Source organism: Thermobia domestica, chromosome 6 (assembly GCF_964235325.1).
Source record: "Thermobia domestica chromosome 6, izTheDome1.hap1.1, whole genome shotgun sequence".
In the NCBI taxonomy this organism is placed as follows: domain Eukaryota; kingdom Metazoa; phylum Arthropoda; class Insecta; order Zygentoma; family Lepismatidae; genus Thermobia; species Thermobia domestica.
The window spans coordinates 291,243,349-291,255,534 of NC_137459.1; positions in this window are offsets into that span (position 1 = coordinate 291,243,349).

Genomic DNA, 12,186 nt, shown 5'->3' on the forward strand with positions numbered 1-12,186 from the left:
AAAAAAGAAAAGAAAAGAAAGAAAAGAAAAGAAAAGAAAAGAAAACGTTACAAAGAGCGTTTTTTGAACCAATTTGTGCCATTTCCAGGGACTAGAATTATAAAATATTATGTATTACTTTCAATGGAAGCCAATAAAGGAATCTTTATTAACGAGGAGGAAAAAAAATCGTGAACATAACTAATGTCAAACAAAAAGAACCTAGCACGCATTTTAAATTGTTATTTAAGAGAGAGAGAGAGAGAGAGAGAGAGAGAGAGAGAGAGAAACAGTAAAATACTGGACTATTTAAAAGCGATTCCGAAATATCAAAATTTTTTGCAAGGTGTTCACTCTAAGTAATCACATTGATTCTTTTTCTATTAAAAAGTTAATACATGACTGTTAGTTTTCACACAGTTTTAGTTTCCACAGTAATTGCTTAATGGAATTTCATGTTCGTAACAATAGCCTAAACTGAAACAATATTTTTAATGCCTTGTGATCACAGATGGATGTTTCCAGAAGGCATGTGATAAACACGCGCCCGGCTCTCATTGCACCTATTTATTTGTTCCCATGACTTAGTTCCAAAATTAATCTAATTACATAATCCTTTGTACTTTTAAATTGGTCTCTCCCGTTTTACCCACAATTTTTGTTTTTCGTAATAACTCTCCGTGGTGGCCAGTTATAATAGACTATATCATGTATAAAACAGGAGTCATGCTCTGAATGGAATTGTGGTTAATACCACCAATATCATTAGCAAAGATCTGCGTTTTTATCAGCTGGGATATAATACACACATCTAGATGAGTTTTAATAACCAGCTTATTTACTTACTTATTAATCAACACATCTATGTATTGAAATGCAAATAAGAAGAAAGATGGGGTCTAGTTTTGCGCTTCCGCGAGCCAAATATATGTGTAATCTATATGAAAATAATGAATTACTTAAACTGGTAATTTAGGTCAAAAATCAGTATGATTTTTATTTATCTTTTAAATAGAGAACAAAACACGTGTCAGATAATTGAAAATTGCCAAAAAAAAAAAAAAAAAAAAAAAAGGTTTCGCTTGTTGACTATTATTTCCAGTCTATACACATATTTGCACGTGTCACATCTTTAAAAATACAATAGGACAAGGTACAAGACAACTTGATTCTCTTTCAAATACAAAGTGGCGCAAAACACCTGTGCAGTTGGGACCATCGTACAGATCGGAAATTAGATTAGTACCAAATGAATAATAATATATGCATAGAATACTAGCAAACAAACTAATAGTTTAAGCACATCCGTGGCTAAGCGGTTATCGTACTCACATTTGGCGAGGGATACACGGGTTCGATTCCCGGCGAGAGCTCATGTGGTAGGTCCACGTCTCATATAGCCTTGCTGCTGAACGGGCCGTTAAACTTAAAATCAACTCAACTCAAACTATAAATAATATTGTAACAACCGACTAACATAACTTCATGTTTATTTCAGTAAGCGCGACAGCCCTAGGCCATGACTAAGTAGGCATTACTCTCCCTATACCCACATTATGTTTCAGACAACAACAGACAAAGTGTTTTTAGTCGAGCTCTTACGCAGTTCTGGTGGTAAGTAAATATATTAGGTCAAATTCATATTCAGAATAAACTTTCCTGGCTGCCCAGTAACACTCCATAACACTGTCCTCACCCGCAGTAAGTACGCCAGATTTTTTTTTATTTTTTTTCTTTCTTTTTTTTTACTTGGGGGGTGCTCTCAGAGTAGTGATCTACATTTATAAACAAACTCAAAGGAAACAGTATATTTTGTTACGCAACTATTACAATACTGCTACTACTACTACTACTACTACTACTACTACTACTAATAATAATAATAATAATAATAATAATAATAATAATAATAATAATAATAACAATAATAATATCAGCTCTTAGCAGTAGTAGGTTCAATACAGGATGTTTACACATATGAGCATTATTATTAAACTCGATGCACCCAAGTAACACAGGGGAGAAACCTTATCATATATGAAAGCACTGTATTATTAAACTAAGTAACACAGTGAAACCCCTCAAAACGGACATTGGTGGAACACGATTATTCGTCCGTAAACGAGAGTGTCCCTAAAAGAAAGGGTTCTCTCTCATAACACCATACCAAACATATTTATGCCATGAAAGAATAAGAAAATTTGTCCTCTTATGAAAGTGTCCACTATTGAGAGATGCCCGTTAAGAGAGGTTTCACTGTATTAGGAATTAACCACCACTATTTTACCCAGTAATTACATATGAAATGATTATATACGAACTATTGTAATCATTTTGCAATTCTGCAATTATTTCAATTTATTCATTCACTCCCAGCAAGTTTTAGTGAGTGAGTGTTTATATATATATATATATATATATATATATATATATATATATATATATATATATATATAATATTAATTGGGAAAAAATTCCCTCGTCCCATGCTGAAATCACATTCGTTTAGTAATTAATACTGTGCATAGTTGCAATTTTATTATTTTAATGTTCTAACGCTGTTGTTATCGTTAATAGTTGTGATATTATTTGATCTCTTAATCTTCGCTCCTGCCCCTTCCTGGCTACGTTATTGGCTCTGAATATATTTCATAAGACAATTATTCATTGATTTAATTGCTTTCCAGAAATCTAGTTTTTCAATTTACAAATAGGCCTATTTTGAATCTTTCTGTTTTGTATTTTTTTTTTAATGCAGCGTAATTTTAATAATTCGCTCAATGAATTTACGTGAATAAAAATGTACTTTACAAAAAAAAATAGCAACAAATGTGTTCCTGCATAACACTAGACTCAGTCTAAAATATATATAATTCTTACTTCGACACCCTTCTAACTTCCGTCCGTTGATACACCACTTCCAGAGTAGCACTTACCAACTGAATCTGGTATAGGCTTATTATTACTGTATATTGTCACATTTTTCCTTATTGAGGAGGAGGTAGGTGAATGACCGCTCAAGACGTTGCCAATTTCAGTCATCTGCATCTGTCCATCAATCTCTTTTCTCGGCTACGACCGCGGAACCCAGGAGGGTAGGTATGAGCAGGTCTGTTTTGTCAATTGTTTAGCTCTTAACATCACCCGGAACAATGTCATGTGGTTCTCGAAGCCATACACAGTGTTGTCAGATGGCGGGAAATTTCCCGTAAAACGGGAAATTCTTAGCATGGGCGGGAATGCGGGAAATTCTAGTTGAAAATGGGAAATTCTGTCAAATCTTCTTCCTGTTCATGTCTTCTGTTTCTCACTTCTTGTCTTCATCTGTGGGGTACATGGGATAATACATGGATTAGAACCGTCTTTGAAGGTTAGAAAACAGCAAGAGAGGTTAATAAACCGAATAAAATTGAACTGGTTGTTAATCGGGCCAATATCCATGCGCCTCCATTGCATCCGAATGCGACTGCAAACGCGAATGCGAATGCGAACTGCGATTTCATGTGCCTCTACTACATCCGAAGTTTTGTGAATGCAAATCAAGTTGTAATATATCTTTCAAACCTTCAATGTGAAATATTTTTGCTTGAAAATTCATATCTTAAAGTTTTCAGAGCAATAACAATAATAATAATAATAATAATAATAATAATAATAATAATAATAATAATAATAATAATAATAATAATAATAATAATAATATAGTAATTTCCTTTCTGTGTAAAATAGAGCGAATGTCGCTCCTGTTATTATTATGCTTCTGTGGTAACCGCTATTTTCACTAAAATAAATTAACTAAATAAAATTAGAGATTGCAAAATCAATCAACTTTCTAAGAAAATTTTCTCCATGGGTAAAAAACTCGTTTTTGCTATTTCAAACATATTAGTCAATAATTACATGTATTCGTAAAATCATTATTTGAGGAACAAAGAGGAAATATAAATTGAATAAAAAGTTGCGGTTCGTGTATTAATTAAGTCTTCATATTTTAAAGAGAAAACAAAGAAAATTATACATATCTTCCACTCCAAGTTCTTTACCTACATCTGCCCATAATTTGTTCACGACGTGTCGTTTGGTAATCTGGATGAGCTTGGATCGACAATGGAACTTTATCAAAAACACAATTTATTAAAACATCAACATTATTTTCATTTTTATCTCCGTACCACGCAACGTCGTCTACTTTCACGCAATTCGAACTTTGTTCTCTCACGTAGCGTTCAGTTTCTCTGCAGACGACTCTCCATTCGCACGAATTCGGACGAACAATCCCAGCATGTTGGGATCGTTCGCATTCGCATCTTTTCGTCGGTTTTCGCAATTCGCAGGTCGGAACTAGTCGAGGCACTCAATTTATTTACACGTGCAGAGAAATTCGCATTCGCATTCGCATTCGCAATCGCATTCGGTTGCAATGGAGGTGCGGCCTTACTTCCTATATTTGTTACGAAGAGTCATTCACAGAATGTTAGAAAGAAGAGAGGGGAAGGAGGGAAGGACATAATACTTGGAAGTAGTACACACACACACACAGAAAATGTATATTTCTCTCTATACCAAATATACCCTGTAACCACTAGCGGATCCAGAAGGATCGTTTGATAGGGGCGGTTCGCTTTGTCGAAGATGAGCGTAGCTTCAAGATGACCGGTATTTAATTTGCAAGAATGGGACTCATATGAATCCGGGGCTGGAAGGGGTTGGAAAAAAAAATCCCAGATTCCACTTTGGGACCCGATTTTTTTTTTTTTTTTTTTTTTTTTTTTTGCAATGGGAGGTTTTTTAGATTTAAATTAAATACGTACTTCCGTTTCGGAGACGTGACGGTGTCATGATTCACTTCACACACAGTCACCGCAACATATGAGATGCACTGTCTGACACAGTACTTGCACAAAAGAAAATACTGTATTGACGATATCATTCATTTTAACGAAAGAGTGTACAATTTGCTCTAATCATTTATATTTTGAGTAACTTGCGGGACAGCAGTTAGAAAAATTAATACAAAATTAATCTATTTCTATAATTGTGTGGGGTCCACGAAACATAGTATAATTATAGTTATGCTTACAACAACAATAAAATTACCTAGGTATATTATACTAGCCTTCATCTAGGTGGGGCTCGCCCCAGATCCCCAATCTGGTCGACATACGGCCGTAGGAGATGTTCATACGTTGTACTGTGGCACAATATTTCGCGTTCTTCCTTCTGCCTTTCATATAGAATTGGATTGAGCTAAGACTGTGTCACGAAATTCAAACACCTCGTAAGGCATTTTAATGAACGAGCCCCACCTTTTTTCCTTCTCTTCTACGTTAAGTGAAAAAAAACGTTCAAATAAATGTTGAATTATTTTAAATGAAAAATCAAACTACCAACTTTCATGTTTCTAACCGCAAGGGATCCCGAGATATGGCATCTTATAATAATAATTATAATAATAATAATAATAATAATAATAATAATAATAATAATAATAATAATAATAATAATAATAATAATAATAATCCCATCCCTTTTCTTCCCTTCTAGGTAAAATATAAAAAATGCTGCTATACGTATTGAATTATTTTAAGTGGAAAGTCCATATACGAAATTTCATGTTTGTAACCTTCAAAGATTTTTAGATATTGATATCTTATTATAATATTTGCAATCGCCGCCACTTTTTCTTTCCATCTCTTTTTTTTCTCCGTTTTACTATAATATAAAAAAAAAAGTTGAAATGCGTGTCAAATTATTTTAAATGAGAAATCCAAATGCCAAATTTCAAGTCTCTAGTCGTAACGGATTCGAAGAGATGGCCATCTTATTAAAGTAATTTCCACCCCATTCTCCCTTCCTCTCTTCGAATTTCCAAAAAAAAAAAAAAAAAAAAAATCATTCCTTAATAACACCCTACGTAACAAATTTTATGTACTGTCCTAATTTCAAGTTTCTAGCTTAAGTGGTTTGGCCTGTACGGTTACTCACTCAGGATTTCGTCTTTTATGTATGAATTACAATAACAAACTTGTGTTATTTCTCAAGAAAATATGAAATGCCATTTGAAGTCATAATAAATCCCTGGTCCCTTCCTAATGTTTCCGTGTTGAACCCCAAAAGTCACGGCTCTCTTTGTTGATCTAGTAGCTAGCGAACGTACCTTTGATCTGTGATGCAAGGGGTTCTGTGGTTTGATTCCCGGTGAGTGAGCATCAAACGCACTACAGTGGTTCAGATCCAACTTTAAACTCTAGTCCTCGTTCTGTAAAGCATCGCTTTTGGCAAACGACGTAAATACATATTAATCAATCAACCAACTGAAAATTCTCAGTTTCAGAGAGCTTTCCGGTAAGGAGCGCTGAAGATTCTATATTTTTCTTTATTCAAGGTAAAGGTACTTGAAGTTTCAGGACCCGAATTCCATTCCCATATCCTTTTTCTAGGACACAATTTTAAAATATACGTTTTTAGTTCAAAGAGTGAGCCGTCTTACCCTCCTTCTTACAGCTGTTCGTCCAACGAATGAATCATATTCTCGCTCCTTTGGGGCTTATGGTGACCGCCCCAAGGAACTAGGGAGAAACGTATTCACAATTCAAATATGTCGGTATTAAGTACTATTAAGTACCACACATTTTGATTAGACTCTGCTACGGTTGTCACACGTATTGGATCGGTCGGGAAAAAGACCATGTTAGTATTTCCAAATGATAAATGCTGAAAGTTCAAAAAACCCTTTGGAGGGGGCGGTCGCCCCCTCCGCCCTCCCCGTGGATCCGCCAGTGCCTGTAACTACAGATATAAAATAGAATTATCACCCTATATTCGATTCCTCCTCCCACAGGAATAGATATACTTCTGATTGATTGTTCATTGTTATTACATTTTAATTTGAAATCATTAATAATGTATAATAATTAATTAATTAATCATTAATGATTAATTATTTAATTAATGATTGATATTCTTTCTTGGAGGTAAATTTTGCAACCGATCGGGAAATTTCAGGGCTTTGGGCGGGAAGTTTGTTGTTCTGAATCTGACAACACTGGCCATACATGAGAACAAGGTCGCCTCGTGTTTTGAAGTGAAATAAATAAATAAGAATATTGCCTTCTTTCGTAAACGTTAAACGTTTTTTAACTTGATGTAATAAATAACCTATGACATCGATTGATCCAATTGAATTTGAGGGAGTATTCCTTTTCCATCCAGGTGTGTGTGTGTGTAAAAAAATGGGGAAGGTGGGTTTTCGTGTGTAGATTACTCCCTGCTCACCAGGCTCCGAGAAACATAAAGTTTGGCTAGGGCTGTGTGACATTAGAAGTTTGATATCGAAAATCGACATGAACAAAATACAAGACACATGAAAAAAAATGTTTAAAAATAGGAAAAAAGAAAATAATATGATAAAAAAAATATTTTGATTGATATATAGGTGCACACTTTGGCTACTTTTTAACGTAGTCACCAAGAACTTTTAGACATACTTAGTAGCGTGGTGCAAGCTTCTGTATACCCTCTGCGTAAAAATATGCGGCCCAAGAGTGCAGCCAGTCCAGAATTAATGTCTTGAGCACTGTTGTTGAAACGCTTCCATTAACGCAACTTTTTCACATCAAGAAATAAAAAAAAAATCGCTGGGGGTAAGATCGGGCCTGTAACGGGTAAACTTGAACAGTTGTCATCAAAATATTTGAATTGTCCCAACAATACGAACAGCAGTGTGTACGCAGGCGTTGTCATGGATCGAAAAAAAATCAAAGCACAGTGTTTCTCTCCGCCCATTTTGGATGTCATGTTGCAGATTACTCAGCGTTTTGAAATTCACACCTGTTGTAAAAGTTCTTCTTGGTTCCAATAATTCAACAAGAATCACACTTTTTTAGACCCAAAAACATGCGTGCCTTGATTTTGTGAACTGACGGTATTTGTTTGATTTTATTCGCTTTAGGAGAACCAGAGTGCCGTCACTGCATTGACCGCTGCTTCGACGTTCATTGGCGTACGATATCCAGGTTTCATCCTCAGTGACTGTTAAAAAAAAAAGGGGGGGGGAAGCTTATATCTTCCAACAGCGAGAAAAAAATGTCACGTACAGTTGTGATTATTTGACCTTTGTGGGCATCTACTAGAATTTTTGGTTCACATTTCGTACACAGTTTGTGGTAACCTAGCTTGTCAGTCACAACTCGATGCGCTGTATTCGCAAACACTTCTGAGAAGCCCTTGCCGAGTTCAGTTTCTGTGAACCGTCGATTGGATCACACGTTCTTCTTAACATGTTACACCAGATCGTCCGTCTGAACACTAGACCTTCCACTACGCTCATCGTTACGAACATTTGAACACCCTTCCCGAAACTTTTTGCACCATTATCTATCTGACCTTCTCTTCACTCATTACTGCCTAAATGATACACAACTTGCGATTAATACTAGCTGTGTTCTGTTCTTCTGCGTTATATATACAGATGGTGATCAGAAAAATGGAGACACCTGAACGAAATTGCAACTTACCAGATTAATATGGTGTCGGGCCACCTTTCGCCTTCAGAACAGCCTTGATGCGACGTGGGATGGAGGCACAGAGGTCGTGAATGGTAGCAAGTGGAATTTTACACCATTCCTCCTGCAGGGCATCGGCCAGTTCTGTGAGAGAGGATGGAGGTGGAAATCGTCGCCGGAGTCGTGTTTCCAAGACGGACCACAGATGTTCAATTATGTTGAGATCTGGGGATTGGGCGGGCCAGGGGAGGTGTTGAACTTCATCCCGATGTTCCTCAAACCACACTGCAACAACGCCAGCTGTGTGAATGGGTACATTATCATCCTGGAAGATGGCGTCATTGTCCGGGAACAACATTCGGACCATAGGATGCAAGTAGTCTCATAAAATTGCGACATAATCGTTGGCAGTGATTCGTCCGCTAAGTGCGACCACATGACCCAATGAAAACTATGATATGGCGGCCCACAACATCACCGAGCCGCCGCCATGTTTCACAGTTAGGCGGAGACACTGCAGATCATAAGCTTCTTTGGGCGTTCTCCACACATAAACACACGTTCCGCCCGTGGTTGAGAATAGGGTGAAGGATGACTCATCCGACAATATCACACGTTTCCAGTCCTCAACGGTCCAAGTGGCATGGTCGCGTCACCATTTGAGGCGTGCGAAAGCGTTATGGTCCCTGACGAGCGGTTTGGCACGTGTAACATGACCCCGTAAGTTCATGTCATGTAATTCGCTGCGGATTGTGATTGTCGAAACAGGGTAGGGGGAGGTGCTGATTGAGTTCTTCCGTCACTTGCTCCGCAGTGGCACGACGGTTCTGCGTGACAATGCGCTTTAATACCCGGCGTGACCTGTCACTCATGATTTTCTTCCGCCCACTGTTCCGCTTCCCCGATGTGGTTTTCCCGTGTGTTGTGTAGGCCGTCATGACCTTCGACACTGTCCCACGGGACACACCTAACACTGCCGTCACACTCACTCCACATAATCGCGCACGAACAATTTGCCCTCTTTGAAAATCTGAGAGGTCTCCCATTTTACACTACCTCCGTCTGCTGCAGCCACTGGACACTGCTGTTCCATTGCGCCTGACGTAGTATGAAGACCGACCTAACACACCACCACCAGCGGTCCGGCGCTGCGGGCATCACGACACCACTGCCAACTCATACATCTGACGTGTTGCCAACTACAGGTGTTTCCATTTTTCTGATTACCATATATATATATATATATATATATATATATATATATATATATATATATATATATATATATATATATATATAATCTTATGACCGATCTTACTATATTTGGCAGAATTTTGTATTACAATACGTATTTTACCTTACTGCTATTCGCACGGACGTAGCTCCACTCGGACAAAGCTATACATGGGTGAAGCATAGAATACTTGGGCATACTCCTGCGCATGCTCAACTTCATTATTCTTGAAAAAAAAAACACGCAAAACAAATCAACCTTCTTTTTTTTGCATGCTCCTCGTACATTCTCTTGATGGAGTTTTTCACGACACTTCTGCCGAATATTATCACGTAGCTACTGTAGAAAACCTGTATACAGGGGTGTTGCCAAGGGCGGGTCCATCGGGGCCAGGCACCCCAAATGATTTCCTGCTTCCCCCCAAATGACCAGCTTTTAAAACATCATAGTAAAATTATCTCTCTTCGTTCATTTAAAAGTAACAAATTTATTGACAATTAATAATTTATGGTAAAATAGTATGGAGAAATATTGTTTTTCCATACCGATCGAAAAATAGGATACTTTTTTGTGACAGTAGATTACACAATTTACTGCGATGTATGTTTGACAGTTTGCAGACAAACGTTTTAACAAGGTACTATAATTACAGCCATAAAACAAAGGTACTAAACTGATTTGTAAGTACAGCATATTTTTTATATGCTTTAGCAAGTGTTTTAAAACACATAGAGGATGGAAAATTTGGTGAGAAACAATGTTTTTATTCAGTTTGGATTTCATTCGCTCTCTCTTTTATTTCTACTCAGTGTAATAAAATAATTATGTTTTTTTTTATTTACGAATAATAAATAAATATTTTTGTCAGGAAACCGTAAAGAAATTAAGTGAAATTTCAAAGAAAATCAATTTTGTGTACATAGGTTCTGTATACAAGGTCTTAAATTTAAAAATAAAGATAACCGAGAAAAGTTTTGTTGCTTTTCACCCACCACCTTCGAACATCGATATGTCACCTAACCTGGAAGATCAAAAATAGTCCCCCATCAGCATCGACGACCTTCTGAAAACGTTCTGGGAGGCCATGGAATCCATCGCGGTAGAACTTTGTGGGCCGTGAAATGAAGAATGTATCAGGTGCATTTTGGACTTTTACTAGGGATCTGAACTGGCGTCCTCTAAGGTGATTGCCCAAAGAATAGACAGGTGATAATCGGAAGGTGTAACACCAGGGGAATATAGTGGTTGCTATATTGTTTCCCATCCAAGGCGGAAAATGGTGTCTTGAGTCATCCTATCTACGTGAGACTTAGCGTTGTCCCGTAAACAAGGACCCATTTGCAATTCAGAAGTGATGGCTCCAGAGTTTTTAGTTTTTCTTCAGAACAGCTCAACTGCAGACACTACACAGTTTTATTGATACTCTGACCAGCTGGTAGTAGTTCCCGATGCACGAAGCACCAAACTCACAGAAGGACCTTCTTCTGGTGCAGTGCCGGTTTCGGCAGTTTTGAAATCGGTTCATGAGATGCTAACCAATGATGATGGCGCCGTGGAGCTTCGTATAGGACACACTTTTTTATCACATGTCAACACCCTGTCCAGAAATGGCTCCGAAACAGTAAATAAACACAGGCCCGGAGTCAAAATATGTGGGATCCATCGACCCAACTTGTAGTGCTTCCCAAGTTGATGGATATGCTGCCGAATGGTTCCTCCACTCACACTGAGTTGTAGTCCCAGTTCATCTTTGTACATGTGTTGGTCTTCCGGCACGTGGTGTTTCGGGTGTTTCGTCATCGTCCTTAAAATTGTTAAACCATCGCTCTACTGTCCGCGTCGTCACAACACCCTCACCAAAGGCCTGGCATACCGTCAAATGGGGTGAATAGAAACACATTTTTGGCTACATGAGTATATAAGTCTGGTGATGTTAAAGATTTCGGTATCAGATTATTCCAAACAAAAGGTCTTAATATGCTAATGAAGTTCAGTAAACGTAACATTAATTTATCAATTCCTCTTTTCTTCACCTTGATTTTTCTTAATGTTTCTATTCATCCCATGGGTAGGTGTGAATAGAAACAATGACTTAATTTCCATTGTTGTTTCTTTTATACTATTGGAAAGGTTAAAAGAAACAACGTGTTTGTTACAGCGTATTTAATACCTGCAAGATATAAGTTCAATAAGACCAGTATTATATAAGTTACAAACTTATAAAACAATACAATGCACAATATAGGTACAAACGACCATACAGTTTTGATGATATTTGAATAAGATTTAAACCACTGAAATCACCAGGGAAACTTATTATGAGTTGAGTTGATTTTGAGGTTATCGTCCCGTTCAGCAGCGAGGCTATATGAGACGTGGACCTACTGATTAACGTGGAATCAGAACCACATGAGCTTCCGCCGGGAATCGAACCCGGGTCTCCTACGCCAAAGGCGCGTACGCTAACCG